Genomic DNA, 16,279 nt, shown 5'->3' on the forward strand with positions numbered 1-16,279 from the left:
CATTTAGAGGGTAGAAAAAATTTTAAATCTTTCTAATAGTTTTGTGGGAAAGGAAACCGTTCTCATACTTGCAATTTGAATCTTGAGTTGTCTATGAACTAATTCTTGGATGGGATTCTTACAGAGGTAGTGGTGAATGAGATTAATTGGCAGCCAAAGTCGAGAACTTCATGAATGTTGGTAGTAATGAATGAGATTAATTAGCAGCCAAATTAAAGTTTTAAATGCTGTCAGATAATTTATTTACCTGATTAGACTGCATGATTGCATTTTCATTTGCCCTCCTAATATGTAACTTATTATATACTCATTTTAACATGAGGTCTCTAGAAGGTTATGACTAAATTTGTATGGACCTACTCATTGCAACCCCTTTTGGTTCACCTTGTGGTTGTGTCTTTCCCATGAAAGTCAAACTTATCTTGAATGTTGCACCTTATGTATTTTTCCAGTAATGAATGAATTTAAAGATTGAGGTTGCATCAGGCACATATTTGGAATAGAGTTGGGTGAAGACAATGGGTGCAAGTGCTGTCAGTTAAAATCAAGGAAGAACTATAGTTGATATGAACTTGGTTCCACCGGGAGAGAAGTTTGACAACACCATTGCAGTTTTGATATATGAGTGGTTTTGGCATAAGAAAGTTCCTCTAGATAAGAACTTTTTAGTTACTACACAGTCCTGTGCATTAGTTATCCAGGTAGTCCTATTGTTTCTCCTAATTACATGTTACTTTACTTCACTTTTTTTTATGTTGTCAATTAAGAATTGAAGCAATTGATATCAGGGATTTATCACCCAATGATGCTGCTTGTCTTGCTATAGCAGTGCATTTTTTATCACTATCATAATATATATTTTAATCTTGCAGCATGTGGATCCAATTGAGAATGGATATAAAGATGAAGAAGCAAGAGAACGAGCTATAAGAAATTTGTTGAAGTGCATTCTTGATCATGTCTGTGGATTCTTGTCTCCCTCAGGATAAAGAATTGGTACAATAACACACAAGCCATTAGATATTACAATGAGTCTGTTTATAAACCCATGTTTTAAGTAATATGACTTTGTTGTTTCAGATCATCAATGAGTTCAACAAGGCAGAAAAGTGGCTGGGAGAGAAATTACAAAAACAAGATTTCTTGCCTGAGGACAATGGACCCAATTATATGGTCAAATAATATTAAAAGAAAGGCTGAGGATTTGAAATTGTTTGAAATCAGCAAAATTGCAATGACTCAATTCTTTTTTTTATTTCATGATTCAATTAATACGATATCTTATCTACTTTATTGGATAGTAAATTTGAGTTTTCTTTTTCTTTTTCTCTTTTTTTTTTCGTTCTTCTTCATCAAGTGATTGATTTATACAAGAACCTAAACTCTATTCTAACTATATTTTCTGTAACAAATAGGATCAAGGCATGGAGCAATCTTTAAAGTATTAAACTTGATGAAAGAGTCAAGCAATTGACCAGAATTTTTGGATTGATGCAGCTTACAAGTAGATCTTATCAAATTGCGTGGCCAGGCTGTTAGCATATAATTAGAATTCATCCATATTAATATGAGATCAAAATGTCAAGCAATTAACCACATCCATATAAAGTAGAATAGGCAATACATTGGGTTTCACAAAGCTGGAATTTCCTTTTGTAGTCATGGAAATGATAATTTTAAAAAATTAAATATACTAAATTGATTATAACATTATTCCGTGGTCAAGGATTTTTTTTTTTTTGCGGTTTATCTAGAGTTATAATTAGATATACTAAATTATTAGATAAACTCGTGGGATAGTGAACACAAGAAAATTAGATTTACTCATCACCCATATTAATAATTTCTTTTAAGTTCACTATGAATAATTATTCGTTTGATCTTGCAGTACTTGAAATGGCCATACCTGGAGGTCATTGATTGTCATACTAGCAATAGTAGGTATATGGATTTATTGTACATAAAGGATGACGTTATAAGCTGCTCTAGATCTTGTGACTTGTATTTTCTCGTGTTTCCTATTCTAAAGCTTGAGCAAAATGATTATGAGCAAGGGATGAAAGAAAAACATTATTACATGAAGATTCAGTTTTAAGCTTTACTTGATATAAAGCAATTCATGTTATGGCTTTCATTTGAGATATTTTATTGGAGACATAGTGAAACATCATATTTGTACGGGTTAATCAATAACTTAATTTTATTTTCAAGATGCAAGTGATGCGGATTCCTATAGATTTATATTTATACTTATAAAAAAATAGATTAAATAAAGAAATATCTCCTAATTTCACATAAAATGTAAATTATTAAGACAACTTGCATTCTTTGGCATAGAAAGAGATTCTTTAACTAAAAACAATTTAATTCAGATGTAGGATATCTAGAAGTTTTGGCAACTCAATCATGTATGATAGAATCATTAAAGATTTGACCTTTTCAAACTCTTTTTATAACTCATTATAAGTTCGAGAAATAAAGATAAGATGTGTACAAACTAAATATCTAAGAAGAAGGAAAATGATTGAATAGAAGAACTCTAAAAAATTTTAAAATTTTAAATGTGTGATGCTAATGATATTCATGATAATTATTTTAAATTTATTAAATCCAACCCATGCAACGTGCCGGAATCTATGTAGTTCATACTATACTTCGTGGAGTTTAAGTTGAATTCTACTTCATTGAAGATTAAAGAGTTAATTTAGGGGAAACAGCCCTCTTTAGATGAATCATGTTATTTGTAATTTTTTTAATTAAAATACTTCAAGCAATTTAAATAAAGTTTTGTATGACATTTTTAAATTAATTTTATTTTTATAATAGATTGCACATTTGATTTCTTAGTTTTTTTCTCTACTATCATTAATATCAGAATCAATTTATATTTAATGTCATTTAAATATTATATTTTTATGGGACAAATCACAAATGACATAATGTACCCGATCTACTTAGATACTCCCCCCATCCCTATATATAAGAAGTTTTTTAAAATATTATTTTGTCTCTAAATATAAGAGGTTTGTTAGCATATTTTTTTAATGAATGAAGTATTACACTCTTATTAAATTAAAAAGAAAAAAGATAAGTATTCTCATTAATTTATTTTAAAAAAATTATTTTTATTTAAATAATTAGAAATAAAATTAAAATATTACTGTGCTTTTAATCAGATAATTAATTTTTATTAAGTTATGTGATTAGATTGAAAATATCTTATATATAAAAATGGAGGTTATTTCTCACGAAGCTGTCAGTGAATGAATTTTCTTACTAATCATAAAGATCGGTACTATCACTCAATTCTCTTGTCTTCCACGACGGCGATATGGATTGAGCAGGTAATTCAAGTCATTAAAGCTTATTCATGCCATTTTCAAGTCGAGCTGCGTTTATTTATATCAGTCCAAACAAGCATGAATTTATAAAAAAAAAGTTTAAATAGTTCGAATTTTGGTTCCCCACTTAATAGGGCTTGGCCTGAATTTTTTTTCCAAGCCTGTTCAGGTTTAGGATGACTTGAATAGTCTCAAATATTAAAAATAATTAGTTTACTAAGTTTAGTCTTTAATTTTTTAGGTTTATTTAAATTGACTCATCGAGCTATGACGGAATTATAAACTCTTGCTCCCTCTATCTCTGTTTATAAGATACCTCTTAGTAACATCATGCATATATATTAATAAAATTTATTAAATATAATTTACAGTTTTATTTTAAAAAAACATAAATTTCTCAAAACACACTTCACTTAATATAACCTTATTCATAAAACATTAAATAGATAAAAAAAACTCATCCTAGACTATAATATAAATTATAGGTAATTAATTCACTGTTTATGAATAATATTAATTGAAACTTTAAATTCTTAAAAATAATCACATCTTTTTATTTTACCTTCATTAAATACCCTATATAAAAGTGTTGATAATAATAATTAAAATTTCAACGCATAATTTGGACAAAAAGAGTAATAAATGAAGTAGAAGTATAATTAAAAAAATAAATATAAAAATTATCCAATGCTTGATCATATATATTGGATCAAGCAAGGTTTATAAAAAAAGAAAGCGTTTCATGAGTGTTTAGCATTTTTATTTTTCTAATAAAAAAATCCATAAGCATTCCTGTATGAAAAAGACTTACTTCCTCCAATTCCATTTATAAAATACATTTTTAAAGGTTTAGTTAATCCTATTCATAAGTTATGATGCAATTTGTTAGGTAATATTTGAAAAATATTTTTAAAATTACACTTCATAAGAGAGAGAAATTAATATACCATTATTTTTTTGATTTGTTATATAAGGACATATTTAGAATTTTATACACTTTTATTTTTTTTAACTTTGTTTGCATTAGTATTGATGAAATTGATAGAGATGATTTGTAAAGAGGATTGAATGAGCAGTTGTTAACCATTAAAAAAATTAGCATTCAATAGGAGCACTTTGTAAGGAAGTTCTCATATATCTTGGATGTTAATAATTTATTGATATTCAAGGAACATATTGTATAAAATAAAAAAAATTAGAAACTAATAACTTTTTTTTATATATTAACAAGTTATATTCAAATATTAACAAATTATTATTTAGATATTAATAATAAATAATTCATCCAGAATAAACAACTTATGGAAGTGATTGAAAATTAAATTTATAATACATGTATTACTTTATTGGACATAATATTAATAATTAGTTCATATTCAATGAAAAAGTTGTAAAAAAATAGAATAAACTAGAAATGAACACCTTTTTTTTTAAATATTGACAAGCCATGTTCAAATATTGACAAATTACTCCCTCTGTCTCAAATTATAAAATACTTTTAGATAAAATTTTATATATCAATAAAGTTTATTAAATACACTTTACAACCGTTATTTTTTAAGACAAAAATATAAACTTTTAAAAATACCTTTCATTTAATAGTCATTGATGAAAGAATATTGAAGAGAAAGAATATAAGAAAGGGATAATATTGAAAAACTATCATTAATGAAACCTTGCTTTTATTAAAATGTTTATATTTTAAGATGCAAATTTTTTTTAAAAAGTGTCTTATAATTTAAGATAGATGGAGTATTATTTAGATAGTAACAACAATAATAATTTGTCTAAAATTAACAACAACATATTAACAATAACAATAACTCGTTCAAAATTAATAACAATATTATTCATTATATATAATACTAAGATAAGATAATTGTGCACACATATATAAGCATAAGCAATATATCAAAGAGTCATCAAGTGGATGTGGCATAAATGATAGCGGTTTAGCCCTCTTAGGTATTATTTTAGGATTTAATTATTGCATGTATGTATAAAAAGATATTACTTGAGAGAGAATAACGTTTTAAATAACGCTCAGATTTTTCAAAAATTAATCCCATAACTGTCGGCTTTAAGGATATATTGGGCAAACATATCAAAGAGCCATGTACGAAAGTCGCTTGTGATATTCCGAGAGAGCCCACGTGGGAAATACATTTCTATACATTGGATAGTGTAGCATGCAGTGTTTCAGCGATGCTCCCGTCAATTCCTGAACATATATATAATAAATTAAAAGTCAGAACCATCCATACATTAATTAATCAATCAAAAACTTATAATTGCTTTAATAATTTATTATGCCAATCAAAAGAATGCGTGAACAGGTAAATTTAAAAAACTCACTTGTTGTGGCCACTCGCCATCTTCCAACTGAGAATTGATGAGGAACTTTGCTCCACGGTCAAGAGGAGTTGGGTCTCTCTCCATCTATCCAATGAAATGCAACATAGATAGTTTGAAATTTCATATATATATATATATATATATATTTATGTGGGCGCGCTTTCACACACACGCACAAACAACGTCCTTTTTGGTTTTTTTATGAGATACCTTCTAAAATAAATGGATAATTCTTAATTATTATAAATCACTTAATATAGAATATTAATTAAGTTTTAATATTACCCCCATTTAAAGTTATTAACTATGAAAGAGAATGTTATGTAAATTTGGTAATTTTTCATTTAAATATGGGTGTAATTTTAGAAATTTATTTCATTTTCAAATAAAGTTAATGATTTAACTAGCTTTTTTTGGTTCTGATGAGGTAATTTGAAGTGCTTTATATTAAGGATTGGTAAGAATATTATTGTTACATATACATGTTTGTGTGTCCTCTGGAACCAAAATATAAAGGATTTTCTAAAAGTCTTATTTAGTTTAAAAAATTAGGACATTGAATAGGTGTTATATATATATATATATATATTTAATTAGACCCTTATTTTATTAAGTAATTAATGATGGTATTTTGAATAAGTCAAGTATTATATTTATTATATACTCAAGGGAAAATTTTTTAAAAGAATTAAGACATTAACAATTTTTTAAAAAAATCAAAAATTAATTAACATGTGATTAAGAGAGAATATAAATGAAAATTCACCAAGAGAGGATATCTCAACTCTCAAGAGAGGAAAACTATGTTTGACTTACTTGTCTAGCATGAATTAGGCCCATCATAGCCCATGCAGTTTGTACTACATTTGATCGGTTTCCTTCAAGTGGGATATATTTCTGAAACATTAATTAATCACAAGATCATTCAAGTAGAAGAAAACCAAACTAATTACTTAATCACCACATGATGATATATAATTTTTTTTCAGAATTCAAAGTGGATAAAATTAATTAAACCTGTTCGGCACATGAAAGATAACTCTCTCCCCAACCACTATCATTGTTTTGTATTGTACAGAGAAAATTCACAGCTTTGCGAATGGTAGCTGAGTTGTTGTAAGTATTATTAGCTGCATCAAGTCCAGAAAGTGCAAACATTATTCTATAAATAAAACAAATTCCCCAGAATCCACTCCATGAACCATCTTTTGTTTGAGAATCCTTAAGGAATTTGATAGCTTTGGTAATGAAATTCTCGATCTCTTCTCTTCGGTGTGTTGGATACAGCTTTTTAAACAAAACTAAAGCTTCAATTGCTGATCCAGTACATTCAATAGTTTCATGCTCAACCACACTGTCCTCATGAAACTCTATGGGATTCAGCTTCTACTTTTCCAAACAAAAAAAAAAGTTCAATATTCAATAACACATTGAATGGCAAAAAGTTTACTTAATTAAAATGAGAGAAGAAGCTAGATATAGAAAGTTCTTACTTCTAACCACTTTTGACCCTTGATTGGTTCCCAAGCTGCTAACCCACCATTTTTACTCTGAAATAAAACAGATCCAAAATGCCTTTAATTAGATATTATTTTCCACACCAAATTGGTGGTTAAAGTTCAAAAACACTCACTTGAAGTGACAATATTATGTTGACGGCGTCATATAATCTTTTAGGTTCTATCTTTTCACCCACAATCTTTGGAGGTAGCTTTGATAACAGAAGGCAACACTGAAAGAAGCAATCATCTTAATTATATTGTAACAACATACCATGTGAAGGTTAACTTTCAGGTGACATAATTAAGTAACTAGAGTTAACCTTCAAAGCTTCTGCTGTGCAATTTGAAACCTGCAATCCATCAGAGAAGGTCCATGCCCCTTTAAAAATGTGACGATACATGCCCTTGAAATTACCAGGAGGGTTGTCTTTAACCTGACCATATTGTTATTTGTAATAAAAAAATTAGTTTGTTTGTGTTTACATGCATGCGTGTGGATTTTAATGTACATGAACATAGATAATGTGAAGAAGTTGAGTCAATGATAGCAAGGTTTCTCAGTTAGAATGAATTGAACTTGAGATTGCTTGATAAAATAATGTCCTTTCTCAAGCGTGGGACCAATTTCCTCAATCAGGTTAGTGGCAAGCAAAGCTTGAATGGCAAAACTAGCGTCCCACGTCTGGCTACCGGGACTCTGCATTTAAATATAAAACCTGAACGTTTATAGTTTACTCAAAAATCAAACATTATTATATGACAAAAAATGCTTTTGTAGCTTAAATTATTTAATTGTCGTATTTTCTATCATTATTTATCTCTTAATTTCACCTGCATAGTCACTCCATCTTCTGAAACCCATAAAACATCCGGAATTATTATATGACAAAAAATGCTTTTGTAGCTTAAATTATTTAATTGTCGTATTTTCTATTATTATTTATCTCTTAATTTCACCTGCATAGTCATTTCATCTTCTGAAACCCATAAAACATCCAAAAGCCTAGCAAGATGCTTTTTGAAGGCATCTCCATTTGGATCTTCAGCCCAACATGCAGCCATACACAAAACCTGTGACAAGTGTAGAAATGTTCATTGCTTAAATATTAGAATTATATCTATCTCAAATTAATTTCAATTTATTTAAAGGTTTATTTTGGGGAAATTACAGTTGCAAACCATTTTAGAGGATTAATAACAGTTACATACTTGTAATTTTTGAAATCTCATGGAATGACCAAATTCCTTTGTTGACAATTCTTGACAACTGTTACAAGCAAATACTTATAAATTTACAACCGACTTTCTCAGGATTTACAAGTAACTAATTAGAGGGGCATTCCAGTCTATTGAATTCATTTTTAATTATAGCAAATTAGAGGTCTTTAATTGTCATTAATTCTCTAACAGGGTCTTGCAATTGTCATTTTCCCGTTTATTTATTGAATATGGAAATGATACCTTCTCCACGCACGAAGAGGTTATGTATCGGGTATTCTCATTTTCGTAGCATATATACTTTCTTGTTACTTGAAGAGCCTTCTCTCTAAGCCATTTATTAAAGGGCAAACGGGAAAGAATTGGTTCAATTACTAGATACAAACCATCCCACATGAGATCTTGTATCAAGGGATGGTGCCAATGAAGATCCTCCTGTGATGTTTAAACATTCTAATCTTCATTGGTCCAAAGCGATGGAAAATCAACTAGAGGTGTATGAATATATCAATACATGCCAATGAAATTGGAGACAATATGTGATCTTTGCATAAAGGTGTCGAGCTTTGTTCCAATTGATTTGATGGTAAGGTTGGACATGAAGTTCTTGCCTCAATTGAAGAATAAGTGATGTGATTGGTCCCACAAACCTTTTGCCATATAAGTAAGACATTGGCAAGAAGGTTGTTCGTGCAAAGAACCACAGTTTATCTAAGGTAGAAGAGATCAGCTAAAATATGACATTGAGATTAGGTAAGGTAGAGCCAAATTAAAGCCATATAGAGTACGTACCATGAACATACGAAGGCAAGAGCCAAAACTCAGGGGGCATTGGGTTAGTTCCATACCATTCATATACACCAAGTATCTATATATAACATGAAGATGGAAGTAATAAAGATTGAGTTGGCCATTCAATTCCTATGTTAACATAATTGCATGCAATTAGGAACTATGATAAGTCTTATATTAGAAAGCCTCACAAGTAAAGTGTAGTAATTTATAAGTGTGAGGGGCTTTCTCATTCAATATATTAGTCTTTTAGGATGGACTCTTTATTTAAACTTGTTCTCATGGCAGAAACTAGCGAGGGTCAATAAAAGAAACATACAGAAAGCCAGATCTTTCCCCAAGAGGGTATGTAGGTGACACCACCATGATCAAGAATCCATTTTCGAGCTCTAACACAAGCATTATCTTCTCCTCCACGAGACCCTTCTCCTAGAATGCGAATACATATGTAGCTTAGTGCTGTGCAAAACATGCAGCTAGGACTTTCTAATTGCAATCCCCATCCTCCATCTTCATTCTTCAATTCCATCCTTGAGTTAGTTCATTTCAAATTTTGACAATGAAAATTTAATGAATGAGATATATTTGATATACCTCACCTGGTGATTGTATAAAAAATGTAAGATCTCTTTTTGATACTCGTTAGGAAGCATGGCATCAAACTGTCGCGTAATATACATAACAAATACCTGCAACATTAATTCACTATGAATTTTGTGTGCTTTTACATTTTCCATTAATATATGAGGAATATGAAGAGTGTGAAATAAACTTACCAAAAGTTGAATAGAGAAGAAGGGTCCAGCAATTTGAGCAGGCCAATGGCCATCACTAGCTTGCAATGCACACAAGTAATGTGTTGCTCTTTTAATTGTGTTCATGACTTTGTCACATGTTATTTCCTCTTCATCCTTTATCTTCATGCAAGGTATTGTTTGTTTGAAATTCTTATCTCTTAAAAACTACATCACATGGAAAGATGTGTATAGCTTATTTTAGGAATATTATTAATTAAGAGATCGCGTTCAATAACTTCTAAAAATGTTCTCTTAGGCCTTCCTCTACCTCTCTTAATCGGACTCAAAGTTATATGTTCCACTCTTCTCACTGGTGCCTCCCTTAGTCTTCTTTGTACATGCCCAAACTATCTCAACCAATTTTCTACCATTTTTTCTCAATAGGTGCCACCCTCACTTTTTTGCGTACATGCTCATTTTGAATTTTATCTTTACGTGTATGTCCTCACATCCATCGTAACATTCTCATCTCTGCTACTCTAATTTTATGCTCTTGCTGTCCCGTTAGAGCCCAGCATTCACTACTATATAACATTGCCGGTCTGATAGCAGTGCGATAAAACTTTCCTTTAAGTTTATTAGGCACCTTACGGTCGCAAATAACTCCTTTAGCTTTTCTCCAATTGAACCATCTAGCTTGAATTCTATGTGAAATATCTCCACTGATTTCGCCATCATTTTGAATAATAGCTCCTAAATATCTAAAATTTTCCACTTGAGGTATAATTTGATCTCCCAATTTTACTTTCAAATTATTGTCAAATAATCCTTTACCAAATTTATAATATAAATATTCCGTCTTACTTCTACTTAGATGAAAACCTTTCGACTCCAATGTCCTCCTCCATAACTCAAGTTTGCAATTAACCTCTTCTCTTGTCTCTGCTATAAGAACTATATCACCCGCGAAGAGCGTACATTTCAGAATTTCCCCTTGAATATGTTCCATCAAAACATTTAAGATCAAGTTGAACAAATAAGGACTCAGAGATGATCCCTTATGTAGTCCAATCTTTATAGGAAAATCCTTTGTTTGACCACTAGGCGTTCTTATACTAGTTTTTACCCCCTCATACATATCTTGTATGGCTTTAATATAAGCAATCTGTACTCTCTTTTTTTCTAACGCTTTCCAAAGCACTTCTCTTGGTATACGGTCATAAGCTTTTTCCAAATCAATAAAAACCATGTGTAGATCTTTATCTTTAGAACGATACTTTTTCATTAATCCCCTTAGTAGATAAATCACCTCTGTAGTTGATCTACCTGGCATAAAATCAAACTGATTCTCAGAAATACTTGTCTCCAATCTCAACCTGTGCTCAATTACTTTCTCACACAATTTTATTGTGTGGCTCATGAGTTTAACCCTCTATAGTTAGTACAATTCTAAATATCTCCTTTATTTTTATAAATAGGAATTAATGTACTTCTCCTTCACTCATCAGGAATTTTCTTGGACCGTAAAATCACATTAAATAACTTAGTTAACTATCTCACCCCTTCTTCACCTAAACATTTCCACGCTTCGATAGATATATAATCAGGTCCGTTGGCTCTACCATTTGCCATTTTCTTAAGAGCTTTCTTTACCTCCTTATCACGTATCATTCGATAGAATGACAAATTTTGTTCTCCTTCACCAGTTACTAAATCCTCCAAGTTACTAGATGAACCCTCTCCATCATTGAAAAATTTAGAAAAGTAAGTCTCCCATCTATTTTTAATTTCATCATCTGCAACTAAAGTTCTTCCCTCTTCATCCTTAATACACCTTACCTATTCTAGATCTCTTGATTTTTTTTCCCTACTCTTGGCAATCTTATAAATATTTCGCTCTCCTTCCTTCGTCTCAAGGCTCTTATAAAATTCTTCAAAAGCTTTAAAACGAGCTTCACCCACAGCTCTCTTAGTTTCCTTCTTAGCCATACGGTACCTCTCCCAATTTTTCTCATTGTTACACAAATGTATGGCTTTAAAACATTTCTTCTTATACTTGATTTTGTCCTGTACACTATTATTCCACCACCAAGACTCCTTATTTCTCGGACCAGAACCTTTTGATTCTCCCAAAACTATTTTTGCAACCTCCCGTATCTTTTTAGCCATAATTTAAAAATCTTAAATTTGTAATTATTTAAATTAATATTTATAATTTTTTTAAAATTTTATCATGATGTAACTGACATTTTCCCTTCTTGTGATAAGCACAAATTTTATAAGGAGAGTTTTATTTAAGGACTAGAGATGTGACATTATTACAAATGAATTTCAAATAAATATGAAATTTCAATGGAAGAAGTTAGGCTTGAACTGAAATTAAAATGTTAGACACAACTGAAATAACCTTCTTGAGTTAAAATCTTTACTTTACATGTTAATTAATTATATTTTCGATAGTTAGTAGTTAAAATATTCACTTTTACATGTTAGGGTATATGTGTATTTTTTTCCCTAAAATATTCTCTGAGAAGCACCCAACAAGTCAACACTTTAAAATATTGGTCAAGGTGATTTTTTCCTTAAAGTAATTAAAATGGAGCATATTTGCTCTTGATGTCTAATTCCCAATGTTGACGGTTAGAAAATACCAACTAAGACTTCAATGTTGATCGTTAGGGAATTTAGTGGCAAGGAAAAAAATGCTTTGACCAATAATCTAGGGTGCTAGGTGATCTTCAAAGAATATTTCAAAACCAAAAATTCTCTTTTACCTAACATGTTAATTACCTAAAATTATTTGATAACTTGTTAATTCAATTAATCTACTTGTTAAATGTGTAATATTAGTTGTTAATTTTTTATTTAATTACTTGTTAAAATATTTACTTTACATGTTTACAAGTTATCAAGTAATGTCAAGAATTATAACATATAAAGTAAATATTTTAATAAGCAACTACAGGGAATTAATATGTAAAGTAAATATGTTAACTCAAAAAAGTTATTTCAGTCATTTTGCCTATCATTTTAATTTCACTTCAGCCTGAATTCTTGCAATGAAATTTTAAAGTCATTTATAATAATATCACATTTATGATCTTTTAATGAAATTCTTCCAATAATTTTTATGTGGGTATAAGATTTTTGTCTTTTTTCTTAAAGCAGATCATCATTCGTTCTCTGCGAGCACATATTACTTCGAATTTAAGTTGAATTCTCTCAATTGAAGATAAGAGTTAATTTAGGGGAAACAGCCCTCTTTTGCAGTATCTACAGATATGTACTGTAAAGAGCTAAAGTCCCTGTTCAAAGATTAGACCCTTCACCAGAACAGAAGGTTAACGTGCTATTGCAATTATTCCCAAATTCTAAATTGCTCGTTATGACTATTCTTGAAGATAGACTCAACTTTTATTGAAATAGCAACCCCACGCGTGAACATTAGATAATTAGAGACTATTTTGATTCTTCTGAATATCCATGCTCATTTTGGCATTAATTCTCCCAAAACTACCCACTCTTCACAATCATAAAGAATATTAGAAATTTTAAGAAAAATTAATTTTTTAGTCCTCCAACTTTTAACTCACTTGTAACTCAATCCCTCAACTATGACTCGCTGTGACTCAGTCCCTCAACTATAACTCGCCTATGACTCAGTCCCTCAACTTTTGAATCACTTACAAATTAGCCCCCTAACCTTTGTTAATTTTTTTTTTCATGTTAGCTTATATCTCACATTAATGAATAAGAAGAAGGTATTTTAAAATAATATATGAGCATTTTTTTATCCCTCTTATTTGATTAAAAAATTTAAAAAAAATTAAAAAATAAGGACCGAGTTATAGGTAAATCAAAAGTTGAGGGACTGAGTTGCAGCGAGTTATAGTTGAAGGACTGAGTCGCAGTAAGTCATAGTTGAGGGACTGAATTACAAGTGAATTAAAAATTGAAGGACTAAAAAATTAATTTTTCCAAGATTTTATAATGAGAAACTAGACAATTACTTCCAATCATCATATGTGTAAACAACTATAATGAAAATTTATTATTATATTAAACAATAAATACATAAATAAATTTAAATTATTAAAATTTAACTTGACCAGGTCTGAAGTATAATGAAAAAAACAAGAAACAACTGACTTAAACAGTTCAAAACTATTATAGAAAATTAAAATAAAAATTATTTTAAAAATTATTTTTATTATGGTTATAAAAAAGATTTTAAAAGCCGAACTGAACCCATTGATTCATCCAATGGAACAAGGAATTAACTTTTGATCCAGTTTGGTCACCCCTAAACTGGGCAGTTGACAAACAGGTCAAGTCAACAATCAATTAGCTAAACCGAATCCAAGTTTTTTTTTCAAGGCAAACTTGTAATTTTCACGTGGGCCAAGAGTTGTAATTTTTCAATTTACACGACTCAACCCCTATTCCATCACAGTTACGGGCAAAAAACTCAATGGAGTACATACACGCAGTCTTTCGACGTGGGACTTCTTGGTTTTCAGTAACTTCAGTAAGAGTTTTTTGTTGCTTTCTTCTTTTTCCTTTTCTTAATCTTTGTTGATTTATCTTACTTAAGTCTTGGATTATTTTTTTAATATAAGAACAGATAATTAATCTTTATACTTCAAGTTATTTATCTGTATTTTTTTTTTCAAACTTCATAATAGTTAGTTTAGTTTTATAAACTCTTCAAAAAGTACTTGATATACATCATCATTCACAAACACAAATAATGAATGAGTGCTTTTAAATATTTTTTATTTTTTGCCAGTAAATATTACATACTAATAAAATGATATATATATATATATATAATAAAAAGTAAAAGTTTATTCAATCATATATATACCTTATAAATTTAATCCTTGTAAAAAAATGATATTTTTCTGAAATGTTATTCTTCTGTCTCTTCTCTTATTGTGTAGTTGTATCACGGTTCTACAACATTTCATTCCAGAAAAATTTTAAAAAATGTTCAATCACATCTCTGTAGGACTTCATGATGATATATACATGGTTGTTTATTTTTTGGGACCTGGTTTTGCATGACAGATCAGGATAGAATATATGGTGTTCGCTCAGCAAAGCTATGATTTAATAACTCGCAGCAGGTATGGGTGAGAGAGACCTGATAATGCTATTAATTATTGTGATCAGTCAAACAGACAAAAATCAGAACCAGACAAGAGAGTGCTATATATATATATATATCTAGATGTGAAGGATATGCAGAGTTAAACACAGGAATAGTTCATCATCAGCAAGACATCCCCATCAGAACATGCATGCACAACATGATCACGATTATACAATGCATTTGAAAGATCTCGTCTTATATCAGAAAACCAAAGAGGAACCTGAAATCGCCATAAAAGATCAGGGCAGGCTTTGAAACGTAAGCGATTGGAGGAGAAGTTGCGACGAGCAGCTTCTGCTTCATCTCTTTCCTCTTTGGTTCCATCTTCTGCATGAAACTCCCAAATCTGCCTCCCCACGAAGTTGTTTGTACTGTAAATATAAGGATCGTTCCCTCCTTCTGCTATCTTCAGCCTCCACATATTCCTGCAAGCTAAGTAGTAGCAGTGATATTGCGGAATATTGCATTCACATACGTAAACAATTAAGCCCTATTTATAGCGTAGACGTGACATGAGTAGGATTGATGCTTCACCGTGCTTTTATTGAGAATAGTACTTAATCAGATGATAGCGCTAGACTCATTATTAGTTTGATGAGACACCTAGTCACTTGGATGAATATTACATTAATAGCGGCAAAAAAATAAAAATAAAAATAATAATTATTGAGATGTTCAATAATTTCCTGCCTTCTAAATAAAACTAAAGGACTATACAATATATAATAGTGAGAGGTAATATTAAAATAATTATTATTATTAAAGCCTTATTTTTTGAAAAATATATTTTATTTTGAAACATCAAATTACTTTTAAAAAAAATACTTTTCTAGTCAAGAGAGAAGATTATTTTTTTTTTCATATTTATAAAACACTTCATTATTTTCTATATTTATCTTTATCTTTATGTCCTTATTACAAGGTAAAAGAGTAAATTGATTTATAAACTATAGGTCAAGAAGCATTTGAGACCGTAATTTTTTTTTTGCATAATAATATTTTTTTAACTTTTAAAAATAACATAACTTGACTTTCACTATTAATAAAAATTAATTTTAATCATTAATTGACTAAAAAATAATTAAAAAATGACCTCAAATTATAGAAAAGGACCATAAAAGTACCATAAATGACCTAAAAATTAAAGACAAGGACTCAAAAATTTATAGAAAATGATCA

At 29.7% G+C, this 16,279-nt stretch overlaps 1 pseudogene; it reads right to left on the reverse strand.

Annotated features, from left to right (window-relative positions):
- LOC129318105 (uncharacterized) overlaps positions 1-16,279 on the reverse strand; it is a 60,564-nt pseudogene that overhangs the window by 25,520 nt on the left and 18,765 nt on the right.

This window comes from Prosopis cineraria, unplaced genomic scaffold (genome assembly GCF_029017545.1).
Source record: "Prosopis cineraria cultivar Desert tree isolate PC_DT_omini unplaced genomic scaffold, ASM2901754v1 PC8, whole genome shotgun sequence".
NCBI lineage: Eukaryota > Viridiplantae > Streptophyta > Magnoliopsida > Fabales > Fabaceae > Prosopis > Prosopis cineraria.